This window comes from Coturnix japonica, chromosome 4 (genome assembly GCF_054131305.1).
Source record: "Coturnix japonica strain WE chromosome 4, WE-NBRP24, whole genome shotgun sequence".
Classification (NCBI taxonomy): domain Eukaryota; kingdom Metazoa; phylum Chordata; class Aves; order Galliformes; family Phasianidae; genus Coturnix; species Coturnix japonica.
In genome coordinates, this window is record NC_140666.1 from 59927501 (window position 1) to 59944439 (window position 16939).

Here is a 16939-nt window from a genome sequence, read left to right on the forward strand (position 1 = left end):
TTGTTTCTAACTCCAATGGGAAGATATGTGTTGGCTTCTCTGATGCTAAGTTAGTAAATAAAATTAAATCTACTGGTTGCTGACAGAATTTTATATGTTCCAGGTTGGCCATACAGTTTTCACTTTGCAATGATGAACTAACTATCAATGCTGAAGATAAACACATTTCACTACAGAGAGAGAGAAAGGGAAAGTGCTCTGAAATATGCAGAAACTTTTTTGCAGTGGAGAGTGCTTGAGAGTGGTAAGGTATAAAATACCTCAAGGTACACTACATATCTCCCTATTATTTTTTCCCCCATGCTTCCTCAAATAATGGCTTGCATTTTAAAAGGCATGATTCTGTCCTTTGTTCGCTGTGGATATCACTGTCATTGAGCCACTGAGACTTTGAGGTCATTCATTGTGGTAGAGAAAAGAAGACAGAAGAAAAACAGTAGAAAGAATAAGGAAGTTACATGACCAACGCAAACAGCAAAGTGTTAGGACATTAACGAAGAACTCTGCTGAATTTTTATAAGACAATCTAAGAAGTAAACTCCCTCAGCAATATTCTGTATTTCCAGAGCTCAAGCAGCAGAAGAGAGAGTGCTCAGCTCACTTTGGCCTTTCAGCTAAGAATGTTAATAAAATAGCTTTTGACTCAAGTGTTGGACTTGGTGCCAAGATGTCATGACTTAGCTGGATTTCCTGGGCTAGAAGTTCCCACAGAAAGTTGGAAAATGGGTCAGGGAAAGAAACCATGTCTATAATAATTGCCTGAGTTCAACTCTTGTTCCTCAGAACATCAGGTAAAACAACAAATAATATAAGAAATCATCAGTACCAGTTTTCTGGTGTTCCAAAATGGGGAAAGTGGATTGTACCTTAACTTTAAAGCAAGTAGAAGGGACACCAAATACTTTTTTTCTGCTCCTGACAAGGCTATGAAGGAGTCACAATCCAAAAAAATCTGTCTCTCTTATCCCTGTCTAAAATACTTAGTATTTCTTAAAGGATGCCCTTAAAATCAACAGTGGTTCTAGGGAATTCTAGGTAGGTATAACTCAGTTTTTCCTTCAGTCTGTCAGCCTATACACTACCTACACTACTATTTCATCTAGAACCCTCTAGACAAAACAGACATTACATCACAGCAGATATCCTCAGTGTAAGAGGAAGAGGCAGAGTCTGACTGATGGAGATGAGAGAAAGACAATTCTACAGATGGCACAGTAGCGAAGATTGGACTAATTCCTGAATTTGCCTGCTTTGTATTTGAGTGAGGCTGGCTGACTGAAATCTGAATTCAAGTTACTACACAGAAACATCAAGAATAGCCCTCGCACCTAAACATCATGGTGTTCATAGGATTTTTCTTCACTTTTGACTAATATTATGAACTTGTGCTACACTTAATCCCTGTTGAGATGCCAACAGAGACAGATAGGAGATAGTAATGTCCATAGAAAAAAAGCAGTTGTGTTTTAAAAGTGGTATCAGCACTTCTAAGAAGGCATTTTGTCTTATTTTGCTGAGTTCCATGCCTGTGAAAAGTCATCAGTCCCCAGAGCTAGTAGAAATACAAAATATGAAACACAAATCTTCTGTGTTGTAAATTCATGAAAGATTAAATCCACAGTGTTTTACTTAAAATAATCTCAATTAGAGAAAGCTTTGGAGTTTGGAGTTTGCTTTGAGGAAGTTCTCAGTTTAGAATAAAAAAAAATAAAATCAAGTATTAAAGGTCTTCAACTGAAATAAAAGAGGAAACATTTAATAAGAAAACTTCAAACATTTTGAGATCTCATACACTATTCACTAAGATGAAAGTAGCATTTTTAAGTCTTAAGCTGACTTAAAAACACTTTAAGGTGTGCTGTTACCACATCTCATCAGCTTTTTGCACTCCAGAGCCATTTCAGATCTTACTGTGGTATGTTTGGCAGTACACTTAAAAGATTATCACTTAATCTAGTTAAGTAATTTTGACTTCAAGCAAGTGTCTATCTGTCTATCCAGCTTATGACTTTTTGTGCCTTTGGAAAAGAAAGGAAATGAATATCACTGAGAAAAAAATGGGACAACACAATCTGATCTTACTCAGTTTTTCACACAGCTGTGAATTTTGCTAGACAGAGTTCTTAGTGCATGGATTACTGACATTAATTCTGATGGAAGCAAGGCTGTTTCCAGACTGCATTTTCTATGGTTGGCTTTGTTTTAAATGAAAAATGTTTCTGGCTTTGAAGAACAGAAGTCAAAGAAAGTTTTGCCCTCAAATTCAAAGGCTGCATAGTGGAATCCAATATGAGACTTCCAGTTACCACGAAGATGAAGGGAGGAGGTAGGGATACACTTTAACAAGTTGATAGATATCTATAGGCATAGCAGCTATGGTTACGTGGCAGAGGAATAACTACTCCACTTTGCTGAAATTTTCTCTCCTTCCATTCAGAATGTAACTCTTCCTGGTCTTCATCATAAATTTGTTACCACATATTGTGGCTAATACAAATTCAAAGTCTACAGATACCTATGTAGACATTCGATACTTCCACTTCAGCCAGCTTTAATTTTATCTGCACTCCAGATTCCCTAGTTTCTCATTTAGTTTGCTAGATATCTCACAGTTCTCATTTTGCAGGACTGGTCTTGCAGATAGAGAGCTCTTACGACGAATGGAAAGAAAAGAGAGAGTGTCAATAAGCACAAGAAAATGGAAGTAAGTTTTTATGGACTGCCCTGACTAAAGCATTGACCCTCACCTTTTATTATCTCGTATTATTCTTCAAAACCTTTCCTAAGTTATGAAACTAAAAAAGATCCAAGAACACTTAGAAAGATGACACTGGTCTTTACAAAAGGATTAGAAACATCAGTTAAAACTTCTACCGTGTAGCTCTGAAGAGAGGGCGCTGGAGTGCCTTCTGTTTTAGATGTATATAGAAAAGTTTGTTCAAAGCTGACCAAATGTGATGGGAATGTTTCTACCAGCTCCAAAGAGCACTGGAGATTCATTCTATAAACACTGAACATTCAGTGTTCATTCATAACAGAGAGTGGTTGGAAGTAGGAAGGAACTTTCAAATATTCTTTTTTTTTTTTTTTTTTTTTTTTTTAACTTAAAATTTGTGGCATGAGCCCAAAGTACCCCAAATCACCCAAAATAGCCCATCACCCAAAATCCACTGGCACAGCAACTTAGGTCATGGAACATAATTTCTGCCTGATTTTCAATTTTCATGCTAGAACAGCTCCTGAAAAAACCAATCCACCAAAACTCCAAATATTTTTACGACCACAAAAGCTGTTTGCTGCAGACTCATTAAGGAAGCTCAAAAGTGGAAAGAAAATTATATAAAATTCAAAGTTTAATACATACTTCCCTATAGCTCTGACCACTGACACAGCTACCATTTATTTCATACTGAGAAAAAACTTAGACAAGTTATTTCAGAAATAAAAGTGCAATTACTGATGAAGGGAGAAACCAGGCTTTGGAAGTTTCACAATTCAAGAAATGGAAAAGGATTTCTAGCATGGATATTCTTATGTTTCTGCAACACATTTTTTTATGTGTAAACAAAGAAAAGGTATATCTTGAAATAATTAAACTCAATTAAGTTGTTATAATGTCATATTAAAGATTTCATTTGCATTAATAATTTAGCTACATGTATGTACATGGCGTGATCCCTCCCTGGAAAACTTAGTAATTATGTCTGGCTTAGGCAGTAATGACAGTAAAGCATTGCCTGAAGGAAAGATATTGAATTTGAAATTATTTTATTGAAACAGAATATTGATTTTGATTTTTTTTTTTCCATCAAGTTTCACTGCTTTCACACAAGATTTTTTTTTGCATTTTCTTTGCTGATGAAGGTATTGATTGCTGAAAGAGCAGAAATCTAATACAAGTTACGAGTCTTTTATGTTCATGTTTCAACCTTCTGTTGTAATTTGGGATATATTTCCCTCTCTCACATAATGTAATAAACATTTACAAAACTTGTTCACTTCTGTGTCTTTTCCTTCAAGAAAACATAATAAAGTTCCCATAAATGGACTTCCAGTTTTCCATCCTTTCCCACTACCTGTAATAGAAATTTCTAATGATATTCAACTTGGTGCATTTTTTGCCATAAAATCCCACCCAGTTCTAAAGAAAATGGAAGGAATAGTAAGCAAGTCAAAACAGAGTGATAATATGAAATGAAAGGTTTGCATTAGCAACGCAGTGACCCTAAAATCTATTCTCTCATCTATATGCTAAACATTTGGATTACACTTTAAGTTAACAAATTCTTGCAGGCTTCTATTCACTGTAAAAATAAGTACCACAAATGCAGCCAAGCCAGTCCATTAAAATAAGCATGGAAATGAGAATATTTTGCCAAATAGACAAATGTTGTAAGCATTTATATTTGTAAGAATAATTGTGTCAAAAACCTACAGAAACCAGCCACAAGGAGAGATCTCATGCATATATGCATACATGTGTTTTCACCTGTGATCTGTCATGGATATTAATAAGAAGAATGCATTGAATCTTAATTGTTACTACTACCCTTATAATAAAGGACAGCTGAATCACATATCTGTGATAGAACTTAAAGTTCCTCCGATGCATTTTAAGAGGACTTCTATTACTTGATCCAACACAGAGCTCTAGAAAGCAAATATATGAAACTCCTTGTTACATTAGCTGAAACTCCACAGACTTCAATTCATTGTCCCTGCCATACCTATTTAAAGTAATGAAATGTATGGAGTTAAGTCAGTCAAGAAACATTTAGTTGCCTTTAGATTTTTTTTTTTCCCTCCCTAAGAGTTGGATTTGGCTGAAGAGATGAGAGCTTTTAAGACATCACTTGCTTACTTATTACTATCCTACTAACTTAAGTGCTTATTCAAAAATTCAAATAGGCTTTGGCATCAAGTTCAGACAGAATGCATTGTACAGAAGAGCACATCCTGTTCTCTATCGTATGATGTCTGACATGTCTGGGCTCATATCTGAAAAGCTACAGTAGTTGTGTCAGGAGAACATAGGACACTCTCCTACATTTTGTAGGAGATTAAAATAAGAGAAAATAAGTGATCTTTTCTAGTCCATACTGCGCACGACTGAAGACTGGAAAAAAGCTGGGTATATCCGTAGTTATAAATATAGAAAAGATTTGATCTTTTCACTGTTACAAAATACACCCATCAATTTTCACTGTCATAATGCCAAACAAAGACAAAGCTAAGACATCATAAAATTACATTAAGAATCATATGTAAAAGAAACTTGAAGAAGAAATATGTGAAAAGTGAGTCTGACAGCATTAAAACTACAAAAATAATAAGGAAAAATATGATTTTAAAAGAATTGACAGTTGAACTGACTATCTGTCTGTCTATGTATGGGACTCATAGAGAAGATTGAAAGAACAGATGGCAGTGAGAATACATCCAACAGCCACTCAATATAAACTTACTTGTGCCTCTAGAGATTACTGTAAATTTTTTCTTTATCCCCTACCACTGAGAAACAGAGGTAATCTGTTACTGCTTTAGCAATTTTGTCTTCTCTGTTACCTAAGACGAGTGATCAGTCCTCAAGACAGGCCGAAACTGTCTGATTAAGATCATGATCTGGATCTCAAGTGTTAGACACTTACTATGGGTCAGAGAGAGGGTTTTCTTGTCAGTGATATATAGATACCTGTGGATATACAGAGGCATGACTGAGATATGAAACCTGAATCTGTTCTTGCAGTATGAACACTGTAGTCATTAACTAGTTAGTAAACACATGCTGTAAACTTGCAGTTCAAATTCCTCTACTCAATAAGAATAGATACAGATATTTAAGAAGTAACTATATAAAATCTGCTTTGAATGATTTGAAATTGACAAATGGAATTAATTTGAGTTTTAAAAAATGTTTATTGCTTACCAGCATGCTTTTATATTATGTTGAGTAACCCTCCTAACACTCCTCCTCCTCCTCCCCCTAAAGAAAGAAAAAAAAATATTAAAAAAATCCAACAAAACCAAAGAACTCTTGAGTGATAAGAAGAGGAGGCTTCAATGAAAATAGGAGCAAGACTTCCCAATCTGGAAACATATTATAGAAATTTCTTAGTTACCTAAAACTACCTGGAATCTGACTATCATGAAATTTCATCAAGATGGCAGTAAGAGGTAACAGATGTACCTGTTATAGGTATTTGAGCTACTTGTGCCACAGCTGATCCTTCAGGAAAAGTTGGTTGCTCCCATTTGTAGTGGTTTAAGAAGATACGAACTTTTAAACGGTCTGTATTTTTATTTTAGCCAACTTTCAACAATATAAATAAGACCTGCTAGCACTAAGCCAACTTGCCATAATTGGGAAATATTTCTTTCTCAGTATAGCTGAGAATATAGGAGTGATATCTAAGGGGCAAAATAGTATTTTGAAGATATCAGTTAACCTGAGAGCACTCATGCTACAGTTTGTCATGCATTTTAATAAGTGCCATCATTGATCTGCACGTGCCAGGGAGGAAATAAGGGGACGTATTGCTTTAGTTCCTGTGAAGCCCACGAGAGGTCACTCCACAATTTCTCACTGCATTACAAGGGATTTGCTAGAAAAGACCATCTGTTCCATTCTGAGCTTAGTAAAATCACCTTTTCCAAGCAAACAAATGGCTTTCATCCCCCAAATACATTTCAAAGGTTATTTACAATTGATTCATAAAATAAAGAAGCTTAAGGAAGGGTTAGTATGACCTAAGTATTTTACTGATCCAAAAAAACAAATGAATGACTGTATAAATATGAAATACTTGGGTTTGAATTCTAATATACATATGTGCACAAAGGTGGCATCATGACTTCAGAACTGAAGTCCTAAAGTCTTTTTTTCCTTCCTCTCTTTCCCCCTCCGCCTCTCCACCACTTTGCTTACCTCAATAAGTATTTGAAAAGAAAGGACTTCTCATGCATGCACACCACTTCTCTGTTCTTCTATCTTGGCACTGCTGCATCTGTGCTGAGCAGGAAAAGAGGTGGTGGTTGCTCAAGAGCAGGCTCAACTGATTTATGACAACAAGTAGTTCTTCCCAGAAAGAAGATGACAGACAATTCTTCAGGTTTTATTCTTTGAGTTGCCTGAGCAGTACAAAGCCAGCGAACTTCCATAAGGCTCACCTCCTAAAATGAAACAAGCAACCAAATAAATTATATTCTAAATGAATCCCAAAGCTATGCCACTGTTCAAAATCACGTGTAGTTATGTCTAGAACTTGACTTTTGTCTTAACTTTGGTTTACTGAATTGAATCATTATTTTGCCCATGACCAGTTATACAGTAATTTTGCTGCACTGAAAAAATAGCAAAGTAAAAGACCTGGGCTATTATTTATTCTGAGAAGCCTACTGTACATAAAGCCTACACACTACACAGTTTACTTAAGAAAACTTTAACTCTGTTCTGTTGCCATGAAGTCTTTTGGCCCTGTAGCATTTCTTAGTACTATCATCACATCTACCTGACATGACAGTTACCTTTGCAAGGCAGTCAGTTGTTTGCTTAGAGTGAGATCTCTGATCAGCAAATAGTGTGGTAATGCAACAACATAGCCTCACAGAGCTTCAGACCAAGAGGCATGGCACTGACTCTGCGTTACTCACAGAATTATTCTAACTTCCAATTGAGCAGCCCATCAGATCTTTTGGATAATACATAGAAATCTGAAGATTACATATGTAGAACTCTATCACATTGTTAGGCAAGCAATTGAAGTAGTAAAAATCCTTAACAAAAAAGCACACATTATTCAGAAGCCTGCCACGGATTGTGTGTGTGACTCTCAAAGCCACCTTCATATCTTGCTTGAGTTCTCCTTGAGAATCATTACAATTCTGCAGGCAACACGATTTGTCTGATAATCATACCATATCTACCGTATGCTTACAGTTCATCAAGCCAACTTGATATTATTTATGTTTGTTGAAAAATAAATACTCTTCTTTTGTGAAAGAAAAAGTCTTCAAAAAAGTGTAATTCAAAGACTTGAATGTAGATTCCTAATTCTTATGAAAACAAGTTGAATAAAAACTCTCTGATAGAGCTAGTTCTATGTAAGACACTTTATATTTTAGAACATAAATCACTGAATTCAAACTGCAGTTATACTGAGCAACTCATGATTAAACACCTCATGCAAAGGTAGCAATATGGTGTTTTTTCTACAGGTAAGACTGCTCTCACTCTCATACTTTAGAATAAATGGTGACAACTAATGCGCATTGAGATGCTGAGATCTAATAATATGAATATCAACTAAGTTTTTATTTGCTAGAAATATTTTTATTTAATAATCCCACACTTACCACTACAGTATTCTTACACACTGGCAATGAAATGCTGATAATGGAGCATGGATTTTTCAGAGAATTGGATAAGCAGAACCTCTCTTAAGTAATACCATACTTTTTTTTCTTTGCAATTACTTCTAATGCTTAAGGAACATTTAGTACTGTAAACTGAAACAAATGAATGTGGACTTTCCCAAAGACTAAAACTGCCTGTATCATATGAACTCTATATATCAAAGAAGACAGCTGATGAATAAAGCTGATATAGTGCATATGGTAGAAATGGCAGCCACTCAACCCTCCAGCACTGGGTGAACCTCAGAACGTTTGAAAGTTTTGTTTTGATCATCTTCCAGAAAATGAAATTATCTCAACGAAACACAACCTCTCTGAGACTATAAATCAAATGTCTCAGGAATAGGTTTTCTTGTAACACTTTTGACACTTCCTGGTCTCAGCCAAGTTGAAAATGCCAAGAGAGCAGCCTTTGAACAGGTATGTTCCAGTTTTTATTTTATTGGATATGATTCATTTATCAACACAACATTATTCACCATATTCACCTCATATTGTGCAGGGATGCAAGGAACGCAAGCAGGATTTGACCACTGACATTTTAGCTGGCTGTTTGGGATTTAAATCCTGTGCAGTTCAGAATTTTTTGTATCAGTGAAGATCACAATAATGTCAACGACTGGAAGCTTTCTTATGGAAGCTTTTAAAAAAAAAAAAAAGCCAAGAGAATTTGCTAATCACACCTAATTTTGTTGCAAAAATTGTGCATATCATTTGCTCTTTAGCAGTCAAGTATTTTTTTCTGTCTGGTCTAAATCTTTGTATGCTTGGAATTGGCCACACCAGCTCTACTGTATCTCTGTGAGACATTACTATTAGACCTGTTACTTCTTTCTCCCCACTGTCCACATCCTATTTTTTCTGGAAGTATAGTTTTTTTTCACTATTAAAGTTAAAAGTTTGAATTCGACCTTATTCCTTACTTCTCCATCAGTTTGCACAAGCCCCTCGCCTACATAGTGCTTTCTTCTCCAGAGAGAAATGATCTACTTTTCCCTTTGCATTCATGTCCCAGATCTGAACAGCTTGTGTGCATATGAGAGGAACTGTCAGGTCTATATCAGCTGAGTTACAACAACACACAGCCCTTCCCTTTCAGTGTTTAGCTTATTTAGACACTGACCAGATAAAGCCCTTATTAACCACAATACAAATAGCCAAGTATTGATGAGAACAAGATGTTTAACAGAGACAGGATTACCTACCTTGTTGAAAAAGCACCTGCTTAACATGAGTATTATAAACAAAGATATGACTTGTAGTTACTACTAGTGTCCTTTCAAGAATATTGCTGGGCTGAGTATATATAGGACACCTGTAAAAGTTTTACTTTCATTAGGCTTAATGAATGACTGCAGGATGTTCATGTACACCAGTGCTTTTGCCTTGTCAATGAATAGTCTTCAAAGGCTATGATTAGCTTTACTCTGTATTTCAAGATGTGTATAAGTAGTTTTAGAAAAATCCTGTGCTAATTTTGTTGTTTTCTTAGAAGATCAAGTTTGGTTATCTCTAAACTTTGTAGCTCACATCTTAACTGAGCAATAAAATGTAAGCTTCTCGAGGTGTGCATAGCTGTAATCCAGCCTGTGGTTTCTAGAAACTTAATGTCAGAACAATAATCTATTTTAAATCATTCAAAGAGACACTTTGGAGAAAAATATTAACATAAAAGTAAACTAAATTTCCTGAAAATGAACGAGAACATTTCACAATATAAAACACTATCCCAGTGATGACCCAAGCCAATTACTTTAGTATGTTGCAGCAGGTAGATTCTTGGTTAACCCATGACACTGAGACACTCTACCCTGCTTCACTACAAGTACTGCAGGTTTTCTTGTTTGTTTTTTTTTTTGGTGTAAGCAATTTTGCTGTGATTATGAAGTCTATTACTTTGAAAATTAGGAAAAAATATGCTTTTGAACAGCTATGTAAAACAAACAACAACCCCCTACATATCATAAACAGCAGCAAAATCTCTAGTAACAATAAAAGTGTATGTGAAAAGTTGATGTGTTACTGCTCCACTTGGAAATGACTGATATCAGTCTGCAGGAAAAGATTATTATAGTATAAAATATTTGAGAGGACTTTCTCACAAGGTTTTTGAAGAATGTGGTAGTAAAGCATTACAGGACTTGCAGAACACAGCCCTAAAAGTATAGAGCTTGAAGCTGTCATAATTTAAATAATTTTCATCAAAGAGAGATTGTTGTTAGATAGTTCTTTAACCTAAATCCACTTCTTCACCAAGGTTTAGTTCATTTCGCTTTGTTATGCACTGCTTCTTTCTATTTTTGCATAACAATAGGTTGAGGTAAATGTTCTAATGTACAGTGATCAGGTTTCCAATCTACAAAAAAATGTCTGCCTGGAAATGATAGAGAAATAACCCATATGAGAATGGGAGAGGGGGAGGGATTTTGGTTTTCACATGGAGGGGTTTACTGGTCGATTTTGGCTACTGCATATGCATTTCACATACTAACAGAGACATGAGACTGATTTAGAAGTTCACTGTTAAGCTTGGGCTTACTGTCAAATTAATTCAGGTTTTGCTCATAATACTAATCCCACTGATGTAAGAGCAGAACTGAGAAAGGGAAATGAAATACAGGCATGTGTTCTCATCTGTGTACATATACTTTAAGGGGACTTCTTAACCTGTCCAGGTTAGTTTTGTCAGCTGTTCAAAGACACGTGACTGCTGTTATGCTTACGCTATCTGAAAGAGATTATAAATGGCCCAACTATCATCTTCTCCTTCCTCTTTCCACAAATGCTCTAGAAACTCCAAAATCCATATCTGGGCAAGATGTAGGACCTAGACAGACACAGACACAAGTGAATAGGTATGTGGAAGAAACCCTAGCACACTCTGAAGGTTTCTTGAGTGCATGACTCTTCCTGACTTGTGAACTGTACAAAAAAAGGTAATTTCTTTGTCCCCTACAATAAATCCTACCATGATTCATTGTGATTTTAGCGCTGAGAATAAATCCATTTGTCAGTGGCTTACAGGCTGGTTTGGCCTGGTTCCGTGACACCATTGCAAAGAGCTGATAACCTAGAGGACTATTTTCCATAGTGCATTTCCAAATCAAGGACAAAGCTAATGAGGAGACATATAACTTCTGAGCAACATCTTCATGATGCAGGCTAGTCAGTGCAACATAGAAATACATGAAAGGCACTTGTTGCAAATACAGTAGAAATGTTCCACAAGCATGAATCAACTGCACTAACTGATAAGGAACCTGATTAACACGAATCCATTGCCTTCAGTGTTCTTGGCTGTGCTGAGTTTTTGCTGCCATGGAGACTGACAGCTGAGAAGGCATATTTGAGCAGAGGATCTTTCTCCTGTGCAGTACCATCCATAGGGCATCCACCAAGTCAATGAGATCTGTGCAAGGCACAAACTAAATATCTGACAATTAATTCAGTTGCTTCACTTTGAGCTTGGTACAACTATGAAGAGAAATGAATAATGAAGATGACAGAATGATCTTTTCTGAATCCCTGTGCTGTCATGCAACATGGATAAATAATTAGAAATAAGTTCTTGGCAAATGTTCCTGAGAGCAGACATAATGGTAATATGATATTCAAAGAGTGCAGTGTTCAGTCAATTAGATGAATAGCCTGATTTCGGTCATCCTTGTCCAATAAATTTGAGAACAAGTGACATTAAAGAAATCCAATTATTTCTGCAAACTAGGTACCAGACCCTGGCAGATGACTGAGGGATATTAAAAGATCCTTTATAGACAATCTAGTTAGAAAAGGGGAACTGTTTGATTGCAATGTAGTGTTGAGCAAGGCAAAAAACTCAATGTATGTAGCTAGGAGTTAATCCCCAACTTTGTTTTCTCTGCTGAAAAGTTTGGCTACTTATCATCCCTAAATCAGACGTGCCAAAATACAGAAACCTGTTGGGTCTTTTCTGCCTAGCACTATGCGCTATATAGAATTCCTGTTTGGCTACCCTACAGATAGCAGACAAATAAGCTTTAACTAATAATGTTTGATCAATACACTTATATGAGCAGGATCTCCTCCAACTGCCAGCTGCCCTACAGTCACAAAGGAAAAGACAATTAAAAAAAAAAAAAAAAAGAAAAAAAAAAGACTTGTGCTAATTCCATATTAATTAAGCTTTTCTTGACCTGTCTTGTGTATTCTTTAGGAGACAATGGAAGATCTTTGCATGCAGAGCAGCAAACATGCTCTTTTGGGATAATTTCAATAATCTCACTATATCAGGAAGATTCATGCCCTGAATTCATGCCCTTAATCAAGTTGCAGCATGTTAGGGCAATCTAGAGAGGGTGAATAAAGCTATTATTCATTTCTGCATGAAAGCCAACATTACAGCTTAGCACAAGGCAAAGGGTACAAATTCATGTGCTTGACTGAAAGCATTTTTTTCCTCCACTGTACAGAATATATGATTCTCATTTCTTTTTATTCTAAAAGAATTATTTAGGTTTTAAATATTTTCCAGTTATTCACACATATACAGTGAATAAATGAAAACTGAGAATCCAGCTATCAATAGGGCAATCTGTTAAAGGTTTGTTTATATCTGAGGTAAACACATCAGCAAATATAAGGCTGTCAGCTTGTATGTTGCTCAAACACTATCAGCTCATGCCTTCACCTGAGGTAAGGCAGTGTCCTCTTATAGTGATTCATCTGGGCTATTAGCTCCAAATCAAAGTCAGTTTCAGTTCATCCATCTTTCTAGAACCTCAGCAAAAACATTATTTGAAAATAAACACTGTCTCTTCATCTCTTTTGTCAAAAAGGGCAGCAGGGAGCTGATCAATCTGTCACTAACTACGTCTCCATTTCTGCTGCCACAGCAGCTGCCTTATGGAAGCTGTGCTGTTGATTTTAGGAATTTTTTCTACTGACAGTCTTGAAATGCAGGCCAGGAGGAGGAGAGACTGTACTTCCTTCCAGCAGCACTGAAAAAAAGGTTTCTTGTGAAGTCTGCTGAGTGCAAAAAGCAGACTTTGCTACCTAATCGCTCAGTCCTGCTAACCAATGTTCAAACTAAAATCAGGAAGTGGAGGGTGAAGGTATCTTTAAACTACTTTTACAAACACTGGAGTCTCAATGTTATAGCCACTAACAAAACAAAGCACCTGGGGGAAAGCTCTAATCTACTGCAATGTGACCCTGATCCCAATTCGGGTGCTGAGCACATAGGGCTTCACAGAATGCTGCAGTTAGGGTCCAACTAGACTTGATCTACAACAGAAATCAAGGTGACCTGGAATAGACAGGATTCTGCATCCCCTGAGGTTTGCTTTCACAAAGGACAGGTTTACCAATGGTTAGTTAAAATGGATTTATCCACTGGAGTCTGTCCAAGGGCCTGGCCTGAATGCAATTAATTCAGATTGGTATCTACTGCCTGACAAATCTGTGTTTGAAATGATAGACCTGTTTGTATGTGCTTGAATGATTAGTTCAGGGGATGAGATTTAACAGTTGTTAAATAACAAAGTCTGCCATAACTGAGGTAAGCTTAGGACCAAGGTAGGTTTAAGTCCTCAGGTGAAATGGATGCAGAAGCTCAGCAACCTCTCACTGCAGTCCTATCACATACTGAAGGGAGGCCTTTCTCTAACATGACTTCAATTGGCAGGTTTCATGAGGTTACAGACATTCTTCTTTTTTGCCCAGCTTTCCTGTATTTCAAGTCAAAGAATGTTATCAGCTCAGCTCAGAGTTGACCTGCCCTATATGGTTGCCTTCCTGTAGCTCTGATCTGAGTCATGGCAGAGGGGCCATAGAGACAGAGTGGGTTAGATGAGGAGTCCTTCCAGAATCTAAAGCTAAGAGTACAGTGTACACATGTGTAATTAAAAATATACTTAAAAGAAACAAATATGGATTGAGCTTTGTTACCATAGTCTTTTTTCCCCCCTTTTAATGTTTTCATCAAGAACAATGGAAAATTTACAGGGTCTTTTGTTTGTTTTTTAACTGGGAACTGGCATACTCTTAGATCCAAAGAAACAAATTATTAGTAGCTATTGATGCAAGGCAGTAAAAAAACGCGATGGGGAAGACACCACAGATTGCACTTCAAGTGTTGGGCTTAGAAATCAGAAAAAAATTTTCTCTGCACACTTTCTTGGATAAACAGATGTGAAGTGCTATCAGTATTTTTCTTTACCATTTTAGAAGCTGATAACTGAGGCCTTGCAAAAGAAGCTTCGATGCTCTTACTCTTCTGGACTACTAATTGCTTTGTTTCAATAGGAGTACATGGAGGGACCCTCTCCTGTGTTCTGTTGAGAAGATATAGCACAGACTGAGAAGTCTCTTCATACAGTGTCAAAAAGTGACCTTGCTCTCTTCAGCCCGCTGAAGTCTGCTGGAACCTGCCATGATTTCTTGTCTTTTGTTATTGAGCTTCCTTCTGAGAGCCTGAGCTGCCTAAAGAGGTAAGACACATTGCCTTTCTTTCCCTTTAATCCAATCAGAGGGGCATTGCTTTCTCACAGAGGGCTGGGACATTCACTGTAGTTAGCTGAGCAGCTGTGAAAGTGAGGTGTAGATTAAGACTTTGACTCTGATCATACATTTCAATATGAATGAAGCCAATAAAAGGGAGATTATCTTTCTCTCTACTTTTCAAATATGTTATCCATGAGGCAGCACTGTTTACCAGGAAACTTGATGGAATTTATGTGTCTTTATCCTACCAGGTGGAGAAAACTTTGGTAGTATAGAGTAGGAAGGAAGGGAGGAGGAGATGAAAAAAGTGACAGAGAGAAAGTCAAGTTTTGGATGGTAGCAGATGGGAGCAGATCAAGTAAGAAATACATAAGTACTCTTCTGGTTGCAGTCTGGCACTTCAAAGCAAAATGAAGAGGCATTTCAAAGAGGATACACATTATTTGATTAAGATTCAGCTTCCTGGATGAAATGTGCATACAATTATTAGCATGATCACAGAATAACAGAATAGTACATTTCATAAGAGATTCAAAATTTATCATTTCATTGTTATTGGTTCTTATTAGTAGCGGACTCAGCCTACTACCCTATGAATGAACTTTCAGTCCTTTTTTAGTTTGGATATATGGATGGGGTGTCCAAAACTAGATGTATCCTTTTAGTTTTTAATACAAATCATCATCACATGCAATGTCTATCTCCAGATTTGGGGTGTGTAAAGAAGATGTACTAAGATAGTATTTGCACAGTACCTTCTTTTCATCTCTTACTGCCTTCTTTCTACCTTCCTGCCCTTTTGGGATCACCTTCTCCCCCAAGACTGAATATCCATTTAAGAACAGAAATTTTCCTCTTATTTCCTCACACCATTACAAAGAGTTGTGACACTCAGGCTTTTTAAACCTCCAAATTTTATATTTCCTGTCTGGAGACAGGCCTGCTAATAATCCTGAATTTATTTTTAAGTCCTTCTGAGGGCCAGGAGGAAAACTTACTCTGTATCTAGAACAGGCAGGTTCTACATGAATAGCTTGGATTTGAAGCTTGCCAGGGATCTTTAGCTTCACACAGCTAAACTGAGATCTTTTTAATGAGATAGGTGGAAAAATTTTAGGACATAGCACTATATTTTGTTACAGTTCAGTATGCAAATAATGTACAAAACCAAAAATGTTAATCTTAGTCAAAACATAATTCAGTAGAAATGTTTTCAGAAAGCCAGCGTTAGTGCTAAAAGCAGAGACAATCCAGTTCCTATAGGTTTTAGAAAGACTGGAAAAGTTTCTTCTCCTTACAGTGATTGCTGTTTTCAATACCTGTACCACATTTTTTTCCCTCCTGTCTATTAAGCAAGAATATAAGATAAGGAAGACCATATGTCTGCTTCTGTGTAGAAGTCAATGTAAATACATGAAATACAGACTTGGTAGTGTCCTCTTTGACAAAAAGTAAGATACTGTTATTATGTAAAATGCAGCTATTTTTGGCTTGCTGTCATATTAGAGATTATCAACAAAATAATATCTTCTCCTAAGTAGTTTTATATCATTTGTTTCAAGAAACATTTCTTTCTCATGTCTAAAACCAGAACAAGTGTGAAAAATGAATGTAAACCACTTCAGTCTGACCTCAGGTAGGAAGTCTACATCAGAGCTCTCTAAATACAGCACAAAAGGGTATTCCAATCAGTGAGTAGAAAATAAAGACTAAAAAGTACTGATTTTTTTTTTTTTCTTATAAAGTGGTCCTTTGCTATTTCTTTCCATTTCTCTGTGCTTAACAGGGAGCTTTCCTTTCTTTAAGTGGTATATACACTTACATACTTATGACATTGTCATTCCTGCCTGAAGAATTCCTAGTGGATGTGCAGTCACAGTGGGACCCCTTCGGACTAATAACAGTGAACTCCATGCCTAACTGGGCAGATACTCATGTAAGTAAAGCAGCCACATAGCAGGTATCCTCTGAAGTTCAGGTTAGCTAAGAACTAATGAAGATGCAAATACTACCTTATCCTTCCATCCAAATAGGAGTTTCATCTAGT

The 16939-nt window shown here is 36.5% G+C and overlaps 1 protein-coding gene across 4 annotated transcripts in view; it reads right to left on the reverse strand.

The window, feature by feature from the left end:
- Positions 1-16939, reverse strand: part of LOC146761092 (uncharacterized) — a 349547-nt gene that overhangs the window by 39019 nt on the left and 293589 nt on the right. For all 4 annotated transcript variants that reach the window (XR_014945937.1, XR_014945936.1, XM_085547054.1 and 1 more), the window contains 2 exons: positions 6926-7170; positions 5927-5983 (listed from right to left, as the gene is read on the reverse strand). The gene's annotated coding sequence lies outside the window, so the exon portion shown is untranslated. The remainder of the gene's footprint in view (positions 1-5926; positions 5984-6925; positions 7171-16939) is intronic.